This window comes from Arvicanthis niloticus, chromosome 15 (genome assembly GCF_011762505.2).
Source record: "Arvicanthis niloticus isolate mArvNil1 chromosome 15, mArvNil1.pat.X, whole genome shotgun sequence".
In the NCBI taxonomy this organism is placed as follows: Eukaryota; Metazoa; Chordata; class Mammalia; order Rodentia; family Muridae; genus Arvicanthis; species Arvicanthis niloticus.
This window is the reverse complement of record NC_047672.1, coordinates 56,670,292-56,691,904: the sequence shown is the minus strand read 5'-3', so window position 1 is coordinate 56,691,904 and position 21,613 is coordinate 56,670,292. Positions and strand designations below refer to the sequence as shown.

Genomic DNA, 21,613 nt, shown 5'->3' with positions numbered 1-21,613 from the left:
CTGGGTATGCAGTTGTAGGATATAGAAACTGCCTCATTTAGGGTTTTACTGCTGTGAACAGACACCATGATCAAGGCAACTCTTATAAACACAAATAGTCAAAGAACGCACAAGGCAATAAACAAAATTCTGTGAACACTCCCGTGATCACCATTTCTAAGGGCTTATCAGGATGACCAGAATATCTGAGCCAATTTCCCTGTCCTAGCCTAAAGTCATTTTCATGTCTGAAGCCTATTTCCTTATTCTAGCCCAAAATTTAGATTCCTGACTGAAGTTACTTCTTTGTTCTAACTTAATATTAGTTCTATGTTTACCTTTTGAGAAACCTTCATACCAGTTTACATTCCAACCAACAATGAGTAAGGGTTTTTCATCCCCCACATCCTTGCCAGTTTCTCCATGTAATAGTCATTCTCACCGGGGTTAGGTAGAATCTCAAAGTAGTTTTCTTTTGTATTTCACTGATGGCTAAGGATGTTTTGGTACTTTTTGTAAAGTGTCATGCAGGCTGCTGGGGTTGAAAGGTGATCAATGGTCTTATCCAGCTATTAACTCTGTATACTGACATGCCAAGCAAGATGTCACTGTACAGTAGTGGCATGTCTGTCAACTCTATTCTGACTGAATTTGAGTCCTACTTCACAGGAGGAAATTTATGTCTGGTATTCTAAATTTTGTCAAAAGCCTATGCTGGTCACAGTGGATCACAATTGTTGCTGTTTTGCTAAATGAACATGTCAAACAGCTTTCTGAATGCTTGTTTGTGCTCATAGACTAGCAGGGCTTTAAGTCTTGGTCAACAAGTTTTTCTTTCAGGTGACATCCATGAATGAAGAGACTCATAACTAGTCAACGTGTTGAGAGTAAATGACTGTTGAATGCTCAGTCCTAAGTGAGACATGTGTCTCACTCTTTCCAGGATCTGAAAAACATTACAGAAGAGGGAGTAAAAAACTGAGAGCACTAAAAGATAGGACAGAGTGGTAGACTGTCTTGAGGGTATGCCATAGCTACTGCAATCACAAGCTCACAGCATCTCTATTTCCCTGCATAAGACCAGGAGAGTGGGCTCATCCACATTCTATCATGGATGGGGAGGGACTCATGAGGCTTGACTGAGCTTTTGGCAGTGAATGATTGCTCAGGGTAGGAAAAGTCACTTTTTTCAGTGAGGAAGCCACTGAAGTAGCTCTTAACTCCCTAGCCATGTTTATGCAAGCAACTCTGATTAAAGTCACTGCAATTAGGAGGGGGATTAGTTGGGAAAAACAAGAAGTTTACCAGGAGTGGGAGGAGAATAAGAGAGAGCAATGAGAGACAAATAACAAAATGTATTGTGTACACATATGAAATTGTAAAAAGTTCAAGTTCAAAAAACTCTGAAAAGTGCTGAAGTTCAAAATTCTATTATGTAGAAACATAAATTTTTAATTGTAGGTATTGGTGATTCCACAGTGAAACAGTTTTTGACTGCTCGTTTTAAAAATTATGTTTGCAGCATTATGCTATGTTGACCTTTCTTGTTTTCATTCATCAATTAGATATGCTAATAGGTATTGTCTTAAAGTTAGAAGAATAAATGCGATCTGGGGATAGCGACCGCCTAATGCATAGAAGATGCTATGTATGTGTTAATTTTGTCTTGATTGAGAGCACAAAAGTCAATTAAATTTTAAAAGGCTTTAATACAAAACCTGAAATTATGAAGTTGATAGACAAAAACATAGCTAAAATACATTGGGATATTGACAAAGACAACGCTTCCTTAAAATCATCCTGGTCTATAGTATCTAACATCACTGGTATTTCTAAGCTTAACATAAATTTTGTTTCTCTGATCTAGTTTCTTTGTTTAGCCAGTCAGTCATGTGTTTGGGGCAAACATGGGGAATGCTGTTATTATTGAAATGGACAATCTGTGTATCAGCAAACAATCACTAACAGGAAATATTCAGGAAACCTGAAGTTAGCAGTGATGTTACATAACTATTCTTGACAGGATGCTATTTTTGGGCACTCTCATATAAACATTCTTGTGCTGTTTAGTTTTTTCAGCTTGACACAAGCTTAGTCATCTGGGAAGAAGGAAGTTCAGTTGAGAAAAAGTCTCTATTAGATTTGCCTGGAGGCAAGCCTATGGAGCATTTTTGATTAACAGTTGATATGAGAAGACCAAGGTCACTGAGGCCAATGCCATGCCTGGATAGGTGATACTGGGTTGTGTAAGAATGTAGGCAAGCAAGCCATGGCTTGCTTTAGACAGCATACTTCTATATTTTTCTACTTTAATTTCTGCCTAAAGGTTCCTACACTGTTTGAGTTCCTGCTTTGGCTTCTATTGGGGTTAGACTGTGATTGAGACCTGTCAACCTTTAAGTTGCTTTTGGTCATGGTGTTTCATCACAGCAATAGAAAGCAAACTAGAACAATGTCCAAAAGATTGGAGATGGGTGTATTAGCCAACTTGCCTGTGTGTGCTTGCTTGCAGATCTGTGTGCCAACTTTCGTGCAACCTGTGTGTGGTGATCTATGCTTTGTCCAGAGTGGATAGTGAATACAGCATGTCACATCTGCCTGAGGATGCTTGCATCTTTAATTTCCCAGTACCTACAGCTTCTTCCTACCTAGCTTCAGAGCTTGGGGTTTACAGGGGATCACAGTTCTAGTAGTCATCTACCTGGCTGTTAGATCATTCATGACTGTTTGATACTGTCATGGTACAAAGACTTGTCTCCTCAGAAACTTACACTAAACTTTTCTTTTGTGAGACATTAAGGGATGGGACTGTGTGGGACCTTTAATAGATCATTAGGACTGTGCCCTCATGAATGGATTAATTACTCAAATTAAATGTTTCATGAGTCAATGGGATGTCTGTAGTATAGCTAGACTAGCAATACAAAAGCCACTTGAATTGATCCTGTCCTGCCTTGGCACTCATATGTCACAGATACCAACGCAGGATGCTGTCAGGATGAAGGCCATCAGTAGGCATGACTTTTTTTTTTTTTTTTAGATCAAATCAGTGAGCTATAAACCTTCCCCTACAATATATCCATTTTGTGGCATTGTGCTTATACTGATCCTCTATTGTATAAGTTCATTTATATAGAAGTTATTCCTCATCATGTACTTGTAATTAGTTTACCTCCTCAGTTTATACAAGAAGAAATCACTGTACTATGTTTCCCATGAAAGCAAACTCAGAAGCCAGGCTAGCTGGCACATACCTGTAATCTCAGTTGTTGGGAGCCTGAGACAGGCTGAAAGTTAAAAGTCTGCATGGGATACATTTTATCAGGCCAGTAAGTCCTACATCCTGTCCTTTTAAAACCAACCCAAGCAACCCAAACCAACTAGTAATCAACAGAACACAGCAAATGACTAACAGAGAGAAGTTTGCACAACAAGTCTTTGTGTCCTTTCTAATGCTGGTTTTATTCACTAACTGTTTTGGTCGACTGTTTCCAAATGATAAGACATGCAGCTGGTTTGTTGTGTTGTTTTCAGTTGTCTTAGTCTGCCATTTCCGTGGAGCTGGGTGAGATACAAGGAGGGCACTGAGCCCAAGAAAGGAGGAGTTGAGGAAAGAGAAAATAGGGTTAACAAGTAGTATCACAAACAGATAAATATTCCACTCTAACATTTTTTTCTATCATATTTCCTTGATGACAGCATGAAATGGAATAAGATAGAATATAAGACCACTGTAGTTGGATATTTTCCCTTCTTCATTTGCAATAAAACTCAGTAATTTGGGAGGAGCTAATGTGGGAGGATCAGAGAGTAGGAAGGAGAAGGAAGAGGAAGAGGAACAGGAGGAGACTGGCAGCCATGGAGGAGGACAAATTGGTCTAGAGCAGTCCTGGGTAACAATTTATATCTAAAGGTTAGGTATTGGGTAAGAACTCTAATTGTGTGGGTATTTTGTTAATTGATCATTTTCAAATATATAATCCTTTGGATAATCTTTAAGCAGTAAGAGTCTTCATTTCCACTGGGTTCCGTGAGGATGTTGGGTATTGTCTGGGGTTCAGTTGAGCTTTGTGGAGACAGCATGGTGGATTGTTAGAGCCATCACCCATGCTGACATCTGGTAGGTGCCAGGGCCAGTGTTTCAAGATAGCCGAAACCAGGGTCCAGAACTAGAGACTCGGGAAAATGGCAGCTGTCCAGGAAAAAGCTGGAACAGGTGCCTCTTTTTAAATATTAGCTGTTATAGACCACTATAAGATTTTGTAGGTGGAATTTCCTCACATAACACAATAAAGCCTCAATCAGCTATACCAGAGCCACACAGGTACCCAGAACCCTAGGTAAGACCCTGCTTGCAGATATCCAGTGCTTCCTCAGATCCTACCCAGCTTTCTTCAACAACACCCCCACACCCCCATTTCCATATTGCAGCCCACAATTCTGGGAAAAGACCCTGCTCTACCAGAGGCCACACAGGTACCCAGAACCCCAGCACTCCAGAATTCATTCAGGCAACCAAAACCCTAGGGGAAGCTCCCCACTGGACAAGAGGATTCACTGGTTACCAGAAACACAAACCACTAAGGCCAGAAAACCAAAGAAGAAATAAAACCAAAGGGGAAAATCCATCCAACAAAGAGAAACTCTAAAATTGGTACCTAAACCTATAATTATACCAAACCTAGATGCCTACAGGCCAGCATAAGAACACAGTCAAAAATATCCAGGGTAATATTTCACTACCAGAGCCCAGCTATCCTACTATAGCAAGTCCTGAATATGTCAACATAGCTGAAGCACAAGAAAGTGACTTTAAAACCAACTTTATAAAGATGATAGAGGTCCATAAAGAGGAAATGAGTGAATCTCTTAAATAAATTCACTGAAACACAAACAATGGGAAATGAATAAATTCCTTAAAGGAAGTTGAGACAGCAAACACACATATGAAGGAAATGATTAAAACTAATCAAGACCTGAAAATAAAAATAGAAGAAATAAAGAAAACACAAAGTGAAGGAATCATGGAGATGGAAATTCTAGGTAAGCTAACAGGGACTATAGACACTAACATCATGAACAGAATGAAAGAGATGGACTAGAGAATCTCTGGCATAAAAGATATGTTAGAAGAAATTGATATATCATTCAAAGAAAATGTTAAATCTAAAACAGTTTTCACACAAAACATCCAGGATCAAAGAAGCAGAGGGTTTTTTAAACAGCATCACATAATTTTTTTCTACCCTAAAGAAGGACATGCCTATAAAAAGTACTAGAAGCTTATAGAACACCAAGTAGATTGGACAAGAATAGAAAGTCCTTCATAAAACACTGCATAATGATCAAAACACTAAACATACAGATAGAAGAAAGAGTATTAAAAACTGCAAGGGAAAATGACAAGTAACACATAGGGACAAACCTACTAGAATTACACTCAAATTTTCAACAGAAAGTCCTGGACAGATGTCTTGCAGACTCCAAGAGATTATGGATGTAACTACTGTCTTCAGCAAAACTTTCAATCACCATAGATAGAGAAAACAAGATCTTCTATGATAAAAATCAAATTTAAACAATATCTATTTTCAAATCCAGCGCTATAGAAGATACTAGAAGAAAAACTCTAACCCAAGGAGGTTAACTACACCCATGAAAACACAGGAAAAAATAATCTCACACCAGAAAAAAGCAAAAAACAGGGGGTGGGGGGAAACACACACACCATCACCACCAACAACAAAATAACAGGAATTAACAACATCTGGTCATTGATCTCTTTTAATATTAATAGAATCAATTGCCAATATAAAAACCTATGGGCTAAGAGAATGGATGAGAAAACAGGACCCATCCTGCTGCATACAAGAAACACACCTCAACATCAAAGATAGTATTACCTTACAGTAAAGAGTTGGAAATCGATTTTCCAAGCAAATTGACCCAAGATGCAAGCTGGTATAGCCATTCTAATATCTAACCAAATAGACTTCCAACAAAAATTAAACAAAAGAGACGGAGAACACTTAATAGTCATCAAAGAAAAAATTCATCAAAGTGATGAACTCACAGGCCCTCAATGGTCCTGGCCTCATCTCTGGCCAGTGGACCCCTGACACTTAGTTCCTTACTTCTTTGTGCATTCTACAGCAACAACTGGGGGCTCAGAAGTCAGGGAATACCAGCTTCAGCTTTCTCACATCTCAGACTGTGATTTTCCACTCCTGTAGTGGTGTCTCTGTGCTTCCCTGTACTCCATGCCATGTATTGGGGTGAAATGCTGACCCACAAAGAGCCAGATATACTGCTCCTGGGCATATACCCAAAGGATACTCCACTAGACCACAAGAACACTTGTTCTACTATGTTCCTAGCAGCTTTGTTCATAATAGCCAGAACTGGAAACAACCTAGCTGTCCCTCAACTGAAGAATATATAAAGAAAATGTGGTACATCTACACAATGGAATATTACTTAGCTGTTAGAAATATGGCAGCATGAAATTTACCAGCAAACGGATGAAACTTAAAAAAAAAAAAATCAGCCTGAATGAAATAATCCAGTCCCAGAAAACAAACATGGTATGTACTCACTTATAAATGAATATTAACTGTAAAGTCTATTCATTCAACAACCCACAGACTGAGAGAGGCTGACTAACAAGGAGAGCTCAGGCTGGGAAGCATGAATCCTCCTGGGAAGGGAAGATACAATAGATATTTCCAGTGGCCTGGGGATAGGTGAATATGGGAAGTGGAGGGAGAAAGTTCTGAGAGAGACATCTGTAATTGTGGGCACTTGGGGAGCCAGGTAAAAACCTAGTGTAATAGAAACTCCCAGGAATCTATAAGGGGGACTCTACCTAAGACTCCAAGGAATTGGGGGATATGGAGCCTGAACTGTCCATCTTCTGTAACTAAGCAAGGCTTCCAGCAGAGGGAATTGAACACCAACTTTGACCTACAATGTCTGCTGCTTGCAAGATGTACTGCAGTAAAGGTGGCACGGAACTTGTGACAAGGACCCATCAATGGCTGATTTAGCTTAAGACTCTGCTGAGAGGGAACCCATCCCTGACACTACCTGGAGGGCAAGGAACCAGAGGCTTTGGTAAGGATAAAGCAACACCGGCTCCAAACAGGGGGTAACTGGGACACATTGGAATCCAGGAAGTCACTCCTGGCCCAGAGCACTGGTTCCTTCTGGTCTGCACCTGAGCACTGAGTAGATCTTGGGCCCCAGCTGTAACCCCAGTACTAACACACCCCACACAGTTCTGATACAACTAAGATAATAGGAAAGACAGGCTCCACTCAGAGACAGGGCAGGTAGCACTAAGGAGATCCAGATGGCGAAAGGCACGCTTAAGAACATAAGCATCAGCAACCCAGGGTACTTGTCATCATTAGAACCTAGTTTCGAAAGCCAGAAAGTCCTGAACTCCCCCATATCACTAGGAAAGCAAGACTCAGATTTAAAATCACTTCTAATGATGATGATAGAGGACTTTAAGAAGGACATAAATAACACTCAGAAAATTCGAGGAGAACACAAGAAACTTGTTGCTTAACAACCCACAACAGCTGAACACACTCTGATAAACATCTTGTTTTGCTGTTTAGTGGCCCCAGCTGCAAGGCGCACGTGGTGAAGCATCTTCAGCTGTGTTCCCCTGCCTGTGCTTATAAATACCCAGGATTTCCTTGCCATAAAGGAGACTTAGATCAGACTCTCTGTCTTGTCTCCAACCTCACACACACACTCTCTCTCTCTCTTGCTAGATCCTGTTGACTGACCCACGGACCGGAGCACTTGGCCCCCAAACGTGGGGTAGTGTGGAGCAGTGCAGGCTGAGTCATCTTGGCGCCTCATGTTAGAGCTCCAGTAAGCGGGATAAAGTGAAGGACACCACGGGAATTGGAAGCTAGCATCCTCACTCCTGCGCTGGAGAACCTGTTGACTGACAGAGCTGGCTTGGCCTTGGGGCTCTACTCGAGGCAGCAAGATCTGGAGACCCATTGAAGGATGTTATCGAGACCAGTAGGTCATAGTAACAAAAATGGGGCAAGAAATAAGTCAGCAGGAACAGATGAAAAGGGCTTTAAAGACTGAGGAGTAAATTGTAGGCTGTTCTGAGTCAAGAGAGCCAAACAGATAAATAGATAAATAGGTTGTTCTAGGCAGAGAGGTGAACAGAAAGTTAGTGTTAATGGGTTGTATTAGATTGATTTAACTTTGTAAAATTGTAGTTAAGACAGACATCAGAGACTTATCAATTCACCCTTCCCCTTCTTCTAATATCACAACGCCCATATTCAGCTTGAAGAAGTTAATGAAGAGTCGGCGCCCCAATTCCCTGGGCTTGGGGACTGAGGTGGCTAAATATTAGGCTGTATTTCTAGGGAAAATTAATGGTTTTATTAGAATAAGGTGGAAGAGCTAAAATTCCCAGTTAGGCTAGTATTAAGGCAGGAGGGGACTCACCTGTGAGCCTGAAGGTGTCTGTGGGTGGGTGGGTGCGTGCATGGGAACTGGAGCACAGGATCTGCTCCCAGGTGCAGATGCAAACTAGGATTTTATTTTCTTTCTTCAGTGTCTCAGTTATCTCTCAGGGTGTATCTCCCTCTATTTCCCTTGCTTCTACTTTCTCCCATTCTGGCAGCTGCCAAGCTCTCTATTCTCTCTTTCCTGCTCCCAGTAAGTATGTCATAAACTGTCCATGACTTTTTTTTTTTCTGAGTCTGTCTTCAAATTCACTTCTAAGACTAAGAACCTTCAGAGAGGTCTCTGTGCCCGAGGGACATGAAGTTAGCTATGGCTCTCAGGGAAATTTAAAGTTTTTCATCCTTTCTTTATAACCGCCCCCCCCCCCATCCAGATCACACCCTGGGATGTCCTAATTTATAGATGCTACAGCCTTGGCTTAGCTACTTTGTGAGGAACTTAGGGATAAAACTAGATCCATGGGGCACTTCAGGAAATGTTGCCACTTGGAAGGGTTTGTTAGCAGAGGGAGGAGAGGTAGGATGTAGAGGAGGAAGCTGTTGTTAGGAACAGACAGTGGTAGCATGTGTGGCTTCTGGAAATAGGAATATTTTTATGGACTATGTGAGCACCTCCAGATTCAGTGGCTATAAGAACCCTGACAGAGTCCAGCCTTATTGATGACAAGAAGCATGGAGTCTGGAATAGCTTGACAGATGAAACAGAAATGCATATATAAATATCACTTTAGCATGTGTTTCATTTTAATGGTGATGAATAGATTTTAAAATTTTAAGGTCTGGAATGTTGTTGGAAGTTATTCTTGCTACTAGATATTTAGGAATGAGCTGGTGGGATACCATTCCCTGTACTAGACAGAGGCTAGAAAGGTTACATACTGCCACTGGGAAGCCATCAATCAGGCAGGGACTCTGGGTGACCAGAAAAGAGTTTCTAGTGAAGGTGACAGGAGAATGGAATGGTGAAGGATAAATCCTTTTGGAGGGTGCTGGGTGGAACTAAGACAGTCTTGGAGGGGGAAGAGCAAGCGCCCAGAACAGGCTGAGAAGTACTGAGAGTAAAAACGTAAGAATGGAGGAAAAAAGGCAAGAGAGATGGGATGTAAAGTCTAGGTGGGGGGAAAGTCTATGTTCACAGGAGGCAAGAAGGAACAATGGAGCAGGTTCACTAAGGACGGGGCTAAGAATTCGGTGAGTTCAACAAGAAACTGCTTCCAGTTTTGTTCCTTAACCCTTTGCATTCCCATAGTGAAAAGGTGGGAGAGGGAATTGTGTGTGGATGTATGCATGCACTAGGGGAGTTTAATGGAGAGCTAGGTGCAACACATTTACTTTACACAGACAGAAGCTTTAACTAAAACCAAGTGTTAGAGGTGAGAAGTATGCAGGTGCTTGAAGTCACACTAGCCTGCCCAGGCAATGCCTCCCCACCCTCACCCAAACACAGGCACACATGTGAGCACAGGTGTCAGTGGTGGTGCAGATGGGCATTAAATTCCCCTGTGCTGAATTTAGGAGGTTGTGAGCCACTGATGTGCGTTTTGGGAACTGAACTTGGGTCCTCTGTGAGAGTAGCAAGTGCTCTTCACTGCTGAGCTGTCTCTCTAGCACTACTTTCATCCTCTTCTTAGTGAAATCTCTGGTGTCATAGTGAAGAAATAATTCAGAAAAGTCATTTAAGTTACAACAGATTTTTTTCATTGTCAGCTTGCCTTCTTGGCTCAATTGCTGGGCTCTACTATCTCCACCTGGGAAACTCACCCTTGTCTTTACTCCCAGCTCTGCAGCTCCCCCTACTCTTAATTGGTCAGTTGAATCTAGTCCTTGCTAAACATCTCTGACCACCTGACTATAAGAGTGACCACAGCCCACTGCTCCTCCCGAGAATTCATATGGCTGCTTGGTTCTCCTCGTTCCCTTCCTTGTGTCCCCTTTCCCTCCTGGAACCCAGAATTTCTGCCAGTACCTTTTGCCCAGCAACTGGCCCATGGCTTGCTTTATTATCAGAGCAAGAATCAAATGGGGAACAGGACCTTAACATCAGAACGCCCCCCTCCCCACTTCAACCCTAAAACTCTTGAAGATGGGGAAGGTGGAAAATCCCCCCCGCCCCAACCCTAGACAAAATAGTCGACCCAGGCCCATGCAAGAACAGATGACTGGCCTGTCCAAGCAGAGAAGGATGACATCATGGGTTGAGAGGTGCTGGCTCACTAGCCTCCCCTCAGGAATAATAATCAAACCAGGTCCATGCAAGAACACATAACTGGCAAAGCAGTGAGAAACATGGCATCATGGGCAGAGAGGCTGGTTCACTGGCCAGACAAAGAATGTGGCAAAAGAAACAATACCCAAGAGTTAGTTCTCTGATCACCACACTTGTACCTGCACACATGGAGATATCCTATTAAGATTAAGAAAGACACAAAGAAGCAGTGTCAATCCCCACATAGTGAGTTGTACAATACGTGCATAGTTATCAATAATCGTGCTCAATAAATAGCTGACAACAGTTCTAAGGGGTAGAGCATCCTCTGGGCTTAGCTCTTTGTCTCTAGCTAGGCTGGCAACCAGCACTGCTCTTGTCTATGACTCATCCCTGCAGAGCTGAGGCTCTGGGAAGATACAAGACAATGGCCAGCTCTTCACTTGGTTGCTAGTGTCTGAACTCGGCTCCAACCTGCAGGGGATGCAATCTTAACCCTGAACCATCTCACGTCACTGCTCAGCTTGGAAGGTAATTTTTTTTAAGGCAAAAAGAAATTCGTACTGGCTGTCTTAAAAGAAATCTAATAAGGCTGGGCGGTTGTGGCACATGCCTTCAATTCCCAGCACTTGAGAAGCAGAGGCCGGTGGAACTCTATCAGTTTAAGACCAGCATGTTCTACAGAGTAAGTTTCAGGACTGCCAGGGCCACACAGACAAATGCTGCCCCCTCACCCAAAGAAAGAAAAAAGAGAAATGAAAAAGTTGAATAGAAGGGTTGGCAGGATAGTTGAGTGAGTACAGGGCCACCCAAGTCCTAACCCTTGACTCACAAGGTGGAAATCCAGGATTGACTCCCCTGGTTTCAAACTTTGAGATCCTCTGTCTCCTCAGTGGGGATAAAGGGTGCCACACCTGGTGTTTACAGAAAATCACAATGTATTCTCAGTAGGAATTTATAGGAATCTAAACCTTGGCACAATGCTTGTAACTGGCTGTCATAGACAGGGGAATAGAAGGATATCCACAGAGTTTTTGTAATCTTCAAGTTAGTAAGAGATGTTTAACAACTGTACACGTGTCCTTACAGACGGCCGGATTCCCGTGCTGGCTGGAATAACTAGTGACATAATTTTATATGCCCCTGTAGGTGATCTGATCGTCCATATGCCATGTTGCAGTAGTTACACTCAAAGGGTGTCACCCCAGTGTGCTTTCTCATGTGGCATGAGAGCTCATCTGAGCGAAAAAAATTTCCATGTGCATCCGGGGCTCATGCATTTGTAGGGCTTCTCCCCAGTGTGGTGAGAAATATGGCTTTTGAGGTGGGAAGATTTTGAAAAAGACTTTCCACAGTTTTCATAAGTGCAGATGTAGGCCTTCCCTTTGTTTTGGGTCTGGGTCCTGAGGTCGTTCCTGTCTGGGAGGTTTCCTGGTACCACAGGAAATCTTGCAGATACTGCTGAGGGTTGTTCTGGAGCCAAGTGGAAATTTGGAAAGTATAAGACTCTGTCATCAGAGGGCATCTGGCTACTAACAAGGGACATCATCCATACTGTATAGTAGGTTTGGTCACCACTGGGGGTTGTCATCTGCATGTCGTAGAAGGTTGGGTCTCCATTGTGTGACCCCCATAGAGAGTCTGGTTAGAATCATGGGTCATTGTCTGACCCCCATAGAGAGTTTGGATAGAATCATGGGGCAATGTTTGACCCCCATAGAGAGTCTGGTTAGAATCCTGGGGCATTGGCTGACCCCCACAGAGAGTCTGGTTAGAAAAATGGGACATTGTCTGACCCCAATAGAGAGTCTGGTTAGTATAAAAAGACCTTCTCTGACCTCCCATAGAGAGTCTCGTTAGAATCATAGGGCATTGTCTGACCCCCATAGAGAGTATGGTTAGAATTATGGAGCATTATCTGTCCCCCAAAGAGTCTGGTTATAATTATGGAGCATTGTCTGACACAATAGAGAGTCTGGTTAGAATCCTGGGGCATTATCTGACCCCCATAGAGAGTCTGGTTAGAAACATGGGACATTGTCTGACCCCAGAGAGAGTCTGGATAGAATCATGGGGCATTGTCTGACCCCCATAGTTTGGTTAGGATAATGGGGCGGCACTGCCTGACCACCATAGAGAGTTTGGTTAGAATCATGGGGCAATGTCTGACCCCCCATAGAGTCTGGTTAGAATCGTGTGGCATGGTCTGATCCCCATAGAGAGTTTTGTTAGAATCATGGGGCATTGTCTGACCCCCATAGAGAGTTTGGTTAGTATCAAAAGACATTGTCTGACCCCCATAAAGAGTCTGGTTAGAATTTTGGTGCCTTGTCTGAACCCATAGAGAGTTTGGATAGTCTCATGAAGCATTGTCTGCTCCCATAGAGAGTTTGGTTAGATTCATTGGGCATTGTCTGACCCACATAGAGTCTGGTTAGAATCATGGGGCATTGTCTGTACAAATAGAGAGTTTGGTTAGTATCAAAAGACATTGTCTGACGACCATAGAGAGTCTGGTTAGAATCATGGGGCATTTTCTGACACACATAGAGGGTTTGGTTAGAATCATGTGGCATTGTCTGACCTCCCCATAGAGAGTCTGGTTAGAATCATGGGTCATTGTCTCGCCACCATAGAGAGTCTGGTTAGAAACATGGGACATTTCTGACCCCCCATAGAGAGTTTGTTTAGAATCATGTTGCATTGTCCCCCATAGAGAGTTTGGTTAGTATCAAAAGACATTGTCTGACGACCATAGAGAGTCTGGGTAGAATCATGGGGCATTGTCTGACCTCAATAGAGAGTATGGTTAGCATCATGAAGGCATTGTCTTATCCCCATAGAGATTCTGGTTAGTATTAAAAGACATTCTCTGATCCCCTAAATAGTCTGTTTAGAATCATGGGGCATTTTCTGACCCCCATAGAGAGTCTGGTTAGAATCATGGGGCATTTTCTTACCCCAGAAAGAGTCTTGTTAGAATCATGGGGCATTGTTTGATCCTCATAGAGTTTTAGAATCATGGGGCATTGTCTGACCCCCATAGAGAGTTTGGTTAGTATCAATAGACATTGTCTGACCCCCATAGATTGTCTGGTTAGAGTCCTGGGGAATTGTCTGACACACATAGTCTGGTTAGAACCATGGGTCATTGTCTGACCACAGAGTCTGAGTAGAATCATGGGGTACTGCCTGACCCCCATAGATCGTTTGTTTAGAATCATGGAGCATTACCTGACACCCATAGAGAGTTTGGTTACTATCAAAAGACATTGTCTGCCCCCATAGAGAGTTTGGTTAAAATCATGGGGCATTGTCTGACCCCAATAGAGAGTTTGGTTAGAATCATGGGCCATTGCCTGAACCTCATAGAGTGTTTGGTTAGTATCAAAACACATTGTATGCCCCTCATAGAGAGTCTGGTTAGAATCTGGGGTATTGTCTGCCCCCATAGAGAGTTTGGTCAGAATCATAGTGCATTGCCTGACCGGCATAGAGTCTGGTTAGAATTATGAGGCATTGTCTGACGCCCATATAGAGTTTGGTTCAAATCATGGGACATTTCTGATCCCCATCGAGAGTCTGGTTAGACTCATGGGGTATTGTCTGCCCCCATAGAGAGTTTTGGTTAGAATCATGGGGCATTACCTGACCCCCATAGAGAGTTTGGTTAGAATCATGGGGTATTGTCTGCCCCCATAGAGAGTTTGGTTAGAATCATGGGACATTGCCTGACCCCCATAGACAGTCTCGTTTGAATCATGGGGCATTGTCTGACCCCTCGAGAGTTTGGTTACAATCATGGGGTATTGTCTGACCCCATAGAAACTCTGGTTACAATCATGGGGCATTGTCTGACAGCCATAGAGAGTTTGGTTATAATCATGGGGCCTTGTCTGACCTACATAGAGGGTTTTGTTTGAATCATGGGGCATTGTCTGACCTCCATAGAGAGTCTGGTTAGAATCAGGGGGCATTGTCTGACCCTCATAGAGAGTTTGGTTAGTATCAGAAGACTTTATGTGACACCCATAGAGAGCCTGGCATCTCTAGAGGTGCTCCTCCCCAACCCACGCCTACAGCTAATCAGACCCTTTCTGGAATGGGGTTTCTGCTATATCTCTGAAATGGTAAACACCTTAAAGCCGAGTCATCCTTAGCCTGGAAGTCTAATGTGGTATTTATCCACTCTCAAATCCCCAACATACAACATTAAAAGGTAACTAAATTTTGAAGGTAGCTATGCTGCAGAATAGTTTAAAATTAATGATTGTATAATATTCATTTATGCTTGAAATCCCAGTCCTAAACCAAGCTTGTGGCCGCCCGCTTTGACGTTCTTGCCATCCAGCAGGGCCGACAGCATCAGTTTGATACCTGGTTTTAGGGTCTGTGTGTACCCTAAGCCAATCAGGCTAGAGTTGTTCACTTTGGCCGAAAAGCAGGCATCAGGGTCGACCTGATACTTGGCTGCTATTCCAAAGTGAGTGTTACTGTTTCCTGCAGTCCATGTGAGATTGACGGCAGTCTCCAACTTCTTGTTCACCTTCTGGTAAATGGAACCACCAAACTCTGTCCTGTCGTTCACATTAGTATGAAGTTGGAATTCATCTGTCTTGTAGTCAACTGTGAAGTTGCTTTGCCAATGCCCCCAGATTCTAACCAGACTCTCTATGGTTCTAACTGTGAAGTCACTTGGGACTTCGAGGTCTCAAAATTCATCCGGTAGCCAGCTAGCTAACCCTCATAGCCAAGCACCAGAGCAACCTGGATTGAGGGCCCAGCAATGTCAAAGTCCACATCACAGCCCAGGTTGATATGCTCTCTCTTGTACCCTGTCTTGATTTTAGCATTTTTGTTCCCAGTGTTAGGTGAGAAAGATGAATCAAAGGTCAGGTTCAATCCACGAGCAAGCTGGTCTTCCACGGTGATCTCAGTGCCTAGGGTGTTGTCTGTGTTCCATTACTCTGTAAATGTTAGCCCACACTCAGTCCATCTGTACTTGGTTTCCAGACTGCCATTCACTTTGGTGGTTTCTGTGTTGGCAGAACCTGAGCTGGTAAACTCCAGTCCATTCTAAGACTTCATTTTCAAATCAAGTTTGATTAAGCCAAGCCTTAGCCCTCGGTGAAGACATTGCTGGCGGACTTGCCAAGAACAGCTTATGTAGGAGGCACAGCCATGTTCTCTGAGGCGGTGTCAGCAGAAGCTGTAGCAGCTACGGCTGGGGTTGCAGCAAGGAGGCTGGGAGCACAGCAAACAGGCATTTGGTTAGTATCAAAACACATTGTATGCCCCTCATAGAGAGTCTCGTTAGAATCATGGGGCATTGTCTGACCCCCATAAAGAGTTAGGATAGAATCATGGGGCATTCTGACCCCCATAGAGAGTTTGGTTAGTATCAAAAGATGTTGTCTGACCCTTAATGCAGATTCTGGTTAGAATCATAGGGCATTGGCTAACCTTCATAGAGAGGTTGGTTAGAATAATTGGGCATTGTTTGACACCCCCCCCCCATAGAGAGTCTGGTTGGAATCATGGGGCATTGTCTGGCCCCCATAGAAAGTCTGGTTAGAATCATAGGGTATTGTCTCACCACCATAGAGAGTTTGGTTAGTATCAAAAGACATTGACCCCCATAGAGAGTCTGGTTAGAATCATGAAGCATTGTCTGACCCCCATATAGAGTTTGGTTAGAATCATGGGACATTTCTGACCCCCATAGAGAGTTTTATTAGAATCAGGGGGCATTTTCTGACCCCCATAGAAAATTTGGCTAGTATCAAAAGACATTGTCTTACCCCCATAGAGAGTCTGGTTAGAATCATGGGGCATTGCCTGAACCCATAGAAAGTCTGGTTAGTATCAAAAGACATTGTCTGACCTTTATGCAGAGTCTGGTTAGAATCATGGGGCATTGTTTGACGCCCATAGAGAGTTTGGATAGAATCATGGGGCAATGTTTGACCCCCATAGAGAATCTGGTTAGAATCAAGGGTTATTGTCTGACACCCAAATAGTTTGGTTAGAATAATGGGTCATTGTCTGACCCACATAGATTGTCTGGTTAACATCCTGGGGCATTTTCTGTCCCTATAGAGACTTTGGTTAGTATCAAAAGACATTGTCTGACCCCCATAGAGAGTCAGGTTAGAATCATGGGGAATTGTCTGGCCCCCATAGAGAGTCTCGTTAGTATCAAAAGACATTGTCTGACCTTTATGCAGAGTCTGGTTAGAATCATGGGGCATAATTTGACCCCCATAGAGAGTTTGGTTAGAATCATGGGGCATGGTCTGACCCGGAAGAAAGTCTGGTTAGAATCATGGGGCGTTGACTGACCCCATAGAGAGTCTGGTTAAAATCATGGGGCATTGTTTGACTCCCAAAGAGAGTCTGGTTAGAATCATGTGGCTTTGTCTGACCCCCATAGAGAGTTTGGTTAGTATCAAAAGACATTGTCTGACCCCCATAGAGAGTCTGGTTAGAATATTGGGGGTGGTCTGACCGACATAGAGAGTTTGGTTAGAATCATGGAGCAATGTCTGACCCCCTTAGAGAGCCTGGTCATAATCATGGGCCATTGTATCACCCCCATAGAGAGTTTGGTTATTATCAAATGACATTGACCCCCATAGAGAGTCTGGTTAGAATCATGGGACATTGTCTGACCCCCATAGATTCTGGTTAGAATCATGAGGCAATGTCTGACCCCATAGAGAGTCTAATTTGAATCTTGGGGCATTGTCTGTCCCCCAAAGCGAGTTTGGTTAGCATCAAAAGAAATTTTCTGACCCTTATGCAGAGTCTGGTTTGAATCAAAGGGCATTTTCTGACCCCCATAGAGAGTCTGGTTAGAATCTGGGGGCATTGGCTAACATTCATAGAGAGATTGGTTAGAATAATTGGGCATTGTTTGAGCCCCATAGAGAGTCTGGTTAGAATCCTGGGGCATTGCCTGGCCCCATAGAGAGTCTACTTAGAATCATAGGGTATTGTCTAACCACCATAGAGAGTTTGGTTAGTATCAAAAGACATTGTCTGACCCCCTAGAGAGTCTGGTTAGAATCATGGGGCATTGTCTGGCCCCCATAGAGAGTCTGGTTAGAATCACAGGGCATCGTCTGACCCCCATATAGAGTTTGGTTAGAATCATGGGACATTTCTGGCCCCCATAGAGAGTTTGTTTAGAACCATGGGGCATTGTCTGACCTCCTCATAGAGAGTTTGGTTAGTATCAAAAGACATTGTCTGACCCCCATAGAGAGTCTGGTTAGAATCATGGGGCATTTTTTGACCCCCATAAAGAGTCTGGTTAGACTCATGGGGTATTGTCTGCCCCCATAGAGAGTTTGGTTAGAATCATGGGGAATTACCTGACCCCCATTGAGAGTTTTATTAGAATCAGGGAGCATTTTCTGACCCCCATAGAAAATTTGGTTAGTATCAAAAGACATTGTCTTACCCCCATAGAGAGTCTGGTTAGAATCATGGGGCATTGCCTGAACCCATAGAGAGTCTGGTTACTATCAGAAGACATTGTCTGACCTTTATGCAGAGTCTGGTTAGAAGCATGGGGCATTGTTTGACGCCCATAGAGAGTTTGGATAGAATCATGGGGCATTCTGACCTCCATAGAGAGTTTGGTTGAAATCATGGGGCATGGTCTGACCCCATAGAAAGTCTGGTTAGAATCACGGGGCATTGACTGACCACATAGTCTGGTTAGAATCATGTGGCTTGGTCTGACCCCCATAGAAAGTATGGTTAGAGTCAAGGGGTATTGTCTGACCCCCCAAATAGTTTGGTTAGAATCATGGGGCATTGTCTGACCCCCATAGAAAGTATGGTTAGAATCAAGGGGTATTGTCTGACCCCCCAAATAGTTTGGTTAGAATCATGGGGCATTGTCTGACCTCCATAGAAAGTATAGTTAGAATCAAGGGGTATTGTCTGACCCCCAAATAGTTTGGTTAGAATCATGGGGCATTGTCAGACCCCCTTAGAGAGTTTGGTTAGTATCAAAAGACATTGTCTGACCCTTATGCAGATTCTGGTTAGAATCATAGGGCATTGACTAACCTTCATAGAGTCTGGTTAGAATCATGGGGCACTGTCTGACCCCATAGAGAGTCTGGTTGGAATCATGGGGCATTGTCTGACCATCATAGATTGTCTGGTTAGCATCTTGGGGCATTTTCTGTCCCTATAGAGAGTTTGGTTAGTATCAAAAGACATTGTCTGACCCCCATAGAGAGTCTGGTTAGAATCATGGGGCAATGTCTGACCCCCTTAGACAGTCTGGTCAGACTCATGGGGCATTGTATCACCCCCATAGAGAGTTTGGTTATTATCAAAAGACATTGACCCCTATAAATAGTCTGGTTAGAATCATGGGGCATTGTCTGACCCCCATAGATTCTGGTTAGAATCATGAGGCATTGTCTGACCCCATAGAGAGTCTAATTTGAATCATGGGGCATTGTCTGACTCCCATAGAGAGATTGGTTAGAATCATGGGGCATTGTCTGACCCCCATAGAGGGTTTGGTTAGAATCATGGGGCATTCTGACCTCCATAGAGAGTCTGGTGAGAAGCATGGGGCATGGTCTGACCCCATAGAAAGTCTGGTTAGAATCATGGGGCATTGACTGACCCCATAGAGAGTCTGGTTAGAATCATGGGGCATGGTCTTACCCCATAGAGAGTCTAATTAGAATCATGGGGCATTGTTTGACTCCCATAGAGAGATTGGTTAGAATCATGGGGCATTGTCTGACCCCCATAGAGAGTTTGGTTAGTATAAAAAGACATTGTCTGACCCCCATAGAGAGTCTGGTTAGAATCATTGGGCATTTTCTGACCCAAATAGAGTCTGGTTAGAATCATGGGGCAATGTCTGACTTCCTTAGAAAGTCTGGTCAGAATCATGGGGCATAGTCTGACTCCCATAGAGAGATTGGTTAGAATCATGGGGCATTCTGACCTCCATAGAGAGTCTGGTGAGAAGCATGGGGCATGGTCTGACCTTATAGAGAGTGTGGTTAGAATCATGGGTCATTGTCTGACCCCCAAAGATAGTCTGGTTAGAATCATGTGGCTTTGTCTGACCCCCATAGAGAGTTTGGTTAGAATCATGGAGCATTGTCTGATACTATAGAGAGTCTAGTTAGCATCAAGGGGTATTGTCTGACCCCCAAATAGTTTAGTTAGAATCATGGGTCATTGTCGGACCACCATAAAGAGTTTGCTTAGTATCAAAATACATTGTCTGACCCCCATATAGAGTCTTGTTAGAATCATGTGGCATTGTCTGTCCCCCTTAGCGAGTTTGGTTAGAATCATGGGGCATTGTTTGACTCCCATAGAGAGTTTGGTTAGTATCAAAAGATATTGTCTGACCCTTATGCAGAGTCTGGTTAGAATCATGTGACATTGTCTGACCCCCATAGTCTGGTTAGAATCAGGGGGCATTGGCTAACCTTTATAAAGAGGTTGGTTAGAATAATTGGGCATTGTTTGACCCCTATAGAGAGTCTGGTTAGAATCATGGGACATTGTCTGGCCCCCATAGAGAGTCTGGTTAGAATCATAGGGTATTGTCTCACCGCCATAGAGAGTTTGGTTAGTATCAAAAGACATTGTCTGACCCCCATAGAGTCTGGTTAGAATCATGGGGCATTGTCTGGCCCCCATAGAGTCTGGTTAGAATCATAGGGTATTGTCTCACCGGCATAGAGAGTTTGGTTAGTATCAAAAGACATTGTCTGACCCCCATAGAGTCTGGTTAGAATCATGGGGCATTGTCTGACCCCCATATAGAGTTTGGTTAGAATCATGGGACATTTCTGACCCCCATAGAGAGTTTGTTTAGAATCATGGGGCATTATCTGACCCCCCCCCCGAGAGTTTGGTTAGTATCAAAAGACATTGTCTGACCCCATAGAGAGTCTGGATAGAAACGTGGGGCATTGTCTGACCACAGAGTCTGTTTAGAATCATAGGGCATTGTTTGACCCCCCCCATAGAGACTCTGGTTAGAATCATGGGGCATTGTCTGACCCCCATAGAGACTCTGGTTAGTATCAAAGGACATTGTCTGACCCCCATAGAGAGTTTGGTTAGAATCATGGGGAATTACCTGACCCCCGTTGAGAGTTTTATTAGAATCGGGGGGGGGGGCATTTTCTGACCCCCATAGAAAATTTGGTTAGTATCAAAAGACATTGTCTTACCCCCATAGAGAGTCTGGTTAGAATCATGGGGCATTGCCTGAACCCATAGAGAGTCTGGTTAGTATCAAAAGACATTGTCTGACCTTCATGCAGAGTCTGGTTAGAATCATGGGGCATAATTTGACCCCCATAGAGAGTTTGGATAGAATCATGGGGCATTCTGTCCTCCATGGAGTTTGGTTAGAATCATGTTGCATGGTCTGATCCCATAGAAAGTCTGGTTAGAATCATGGGGCATTGAATGACCCCATAGAGAGTCTAGTTAGAATCATGGGGCATTGTCTGACCCCCAAAGAGAGTCTGATTAGAATCACAGGGCATTGTCTGACCCCCATAGACAGTCTGGTTACAATCATGGGGCATAATTTGACCCCCATAGAGAGTTTGGATAGAATCATGGGGCATTCTGACCCCCATAGAGAGATTGGTTAGAATCATGGGGCATTGTCTGACCTCCATAGAAAGTTTGGTTAGAATCATGGTTTATTTTCTGACCACCATAGGGAGTCAGTTTAGAATTGTGGGGCATTGTCTGACCCACATAGATAGTCTGGTTAAAATCATGGGGCATTGCCTGACCCCCATAGATAGTCTGGTTGGAATCATGGGTCTTTGTGTTTCCCCCAGAGTGATTCTCATTTCCATTGAGAACTGCCATTTAATCACTACAGTTGGTCTTCTCCAGT

At 43.4% G+C, this 21,613-nt stretch overlaps 2 pseudogenes; both read right to left on the bottom strand.

Annotated features, from left to right (window-relative positions):
- Positions 1 to 11,811: 11,811 nt before the first annotated feature.
- Positions 11,812 to 14,669, bottom strand: LOC117720461 (Krueppel-like factor 4; annotated as a pseudogene).
- Positions 14,670 to 14,977: 308 nt separating this feature from the next.
- On the bottom strand, positions 14,978 to 15,875 carry LOC117720740 (non-selective voltage-gated ion channel VDAC1-like; annotated as a pseudogene).
- Between the last annotated feature and the right edge of the window lie 5,738 nt (positions 15,876 to 21,613).